This window comes from Polistes canadensis, unplaced genomic scaffold (genome assembly GCF_001313835.1).
Source record: "Polistes canadensis isolate GaletaPanama2010 unplaced genomic scaffold, ASM131383v1 scaffold_31, whole genome shotgun sequence".
In the NCBI taxonomy this organism is placed as follows: Eukaryota; Metazoa; Arthropoda; class Insecta; order Hymenoptera; family Vespidae; genus Polistes; species Polistes canadensis.
The window spans coordinates 987554-989929 of record NW_014569578.1 but is presented as its reverse complement, the minus strand read 5'-3'; the positions used below and the strand labels follow the sequence as shown (position 1 = coordinate 989929).

Genomic DNA, 2376 nt, shown 5'->3' with positions numbered 1-2376 from the left:
GTGTGTGTGTGTGTGTGTATGTTGTGTGGTATGTACGCGTGTATGTGTCGATATATTGTGGCCTCCTCGAAAATGGTTCGTGCATTTTCGCATGGCCGTTTTATTTTCGCCTTTTAAAGATTTATATAACAAGGCCTAAATTCAGTTACTTATTTAACACGCGTATATCTTTCACTGTTCAAACACAAAAGTTGACTTTTTGACTGTCATGAAAGAATAAAGATAATTTTTTATCGCTAAAAAATTCACTTGAAAGTCTACAGTTTACGATCGATCACGATGAAAGATAATATCATTGTAATCGTCATTTAAACATGATATTTAATTGAAGAATTTATCATTACTCGGAATTTTTGAAAGGTGAATGCGTGTCACAGATTGTCATTGTGCAATTTCATCTTGTTCATTTCGAATGACTTTACTATCTCAATAGGGTGGGCGAATGTGTGAGGAATAAAAATAACATATAAAAGAGAAAAAGAATAAAAAATAAAAATAAAAAAGGAAAAGAATAAAAGAAAGTAAAAGAAAAAACAAATTGTAAAATTGATGTGTGCCACTTATTTATTGTTTTGTCTTTTCTCTGTACGTGTTTCCTCTGGCACAAGTTGTATACAATAAAGGTTGAATCGATGAGAAAAGACTTTTATAATTCATTTCTAGCGTGGGCGAAGCTTACATTAGACGCGACTGGAAAGATAACAGAAAACGATACCGTTCATGTCACCAAGATATCACGTTGATTCAAATGGTGTTAAGGTCGAATGCGTTTTTTTAATTGAGGAAGAAAACTTGTGTCCAAGTGCCGAAAGTGTTTTTCGCGATATAGATAAAAGTGTGCCTGTTAACAACGTTTTGTTAGTTTATCGTACTCATTTTCATGACAAAACTTCCACAATATATGACTAACATGATAGACATTTGGTTATAAACTCTAACACCAGTTATATCTCAAATACGTAAGTCATAATAATTATCAACGTAGCTTATATATTTAGTAGAATAAAAAAACTCAACTAGATGAAATAAAATGAAATATGTATACAACTTTAATCGAAATACTATATATTAACTTCATTATTATTTGTACCATTGGTAGAATTAATGATAAACAAATGATAGTATTTCAATATTTCGTTATTGTTTTACTAAATAACTTTGTTAGTATATTGTTGATATATTAATATGTCATTCGGAAGAAAGAACATTTCAAGTAAAAATTAGAGATAACGTTATATCTGAGCGAGATAACGATTTAAAGTATGTAGTATATATGTGCAATAATATATATCCATGTGGGGATTATCTTATAATCTTAAAATCTTATGTTAAGAATAAAGTATCAAGTTAAAATCAAACGTTAAACCGGTGGGGAACGTTGAAATACTCATTTAATATATGTTTCTTGACACTAACAAAAAATAGCAATATTATTAGCTTACTATTAATATCATTAGCTTCTCATTCTCCTGCGGTTGATTACTTGATATTCCTTATCATTCGTCACAAACGGAAAGCAATCGGGCTCTTGTTTCGTGATAGAGCCCAAAGCAATCAGTTAACTATCCCGACGAAAAACTTGAGCAAGTGCACTTGCACGGCAGCGCGCACATCTACACATAGGCATAAATATATAGTAAAATGTAAAACACTCATGTGTATATATGATTACAGACTTTTGTCACATTTATTGTTTCTACATATTTATATTTGAAAAAACAACGTATATATGTGTACGTAATAAGTTTTACTTATAAATAAATACATAGTGAGTCAACTTTCATTACCGTCTACAGAATGAATTTATATATACTGATTTAAATAAAAAATAAAAATAAACGCGATCCATAATTTATTTAATAGTTCTATAAAAATTCAACATTACTCATGCATGTTTGTAATTTCGTATGAAAATTTACAAAAACCGATGAGAAATAGAAAATTATTTTATTTTTGCAGTAATTATTGACTCACTTTGTAAAAAATCGCACACGCAACTGTAAAAAAAGAAAGAGAAATAAACACGTGTGTAGTAGTAGAATATGTATAACGTGGCCCAGAAGATGCGCACTCGTCGCGCGCTCTTCTACAAAGCGCGCGTACCTTCTGTTATTGTTGACCACCAATCTGATGATAAGAGTTTCAGTATCGTGACAATGTTCGGCTTGTAAATGCACCATCGTTTAATCGCACCGTATCGCTTTTATTGTTAATCGTTGATTATACCCTCCTTTTACATTACTAAACTTCCACGAAACAATTTGCATCTATGTATATACGTTTTCAGTGTTATTTCATGCTAAACGAACGCTAACGAATATACTTTGATGCAAACAAGTTCTAATTTTATCAATTTCATTAAAAAATGTATATATA

At 30.5% G+C, this 2376-nt stretch overlaps 1 protein-coding gene across 13 annotated transcripts in view; it reads left to right on the top strand.

Annotated features, from left to right (window-relative positions):
- The window catches only part of LOC106784149, a 10074-nt gene that overhangs the window by 2696 nt on the left and 5002 nt on the right, over positions 1 to 2376 (top strand). For 5 of the 13 annotated variants that reach the window (XM_014743372.1, XM_014743371.1, XM_014743370.1 and 2 more), the window contains one exon: positions 664 to 959. The exons of 6 other annotated variants lie outside the window; for them this stretch is intronic. The gene's annotated coding sequence lies outside the window, so the exon portion shown is untranslated. Of the gene's footprint in view, positions 960 to 2376 lie in introns of all 13 variants that reach the window. 2 more of the 13 variants (XM_014743375.1, XM_014743373.1) reach the window with 1 other exon arrangement.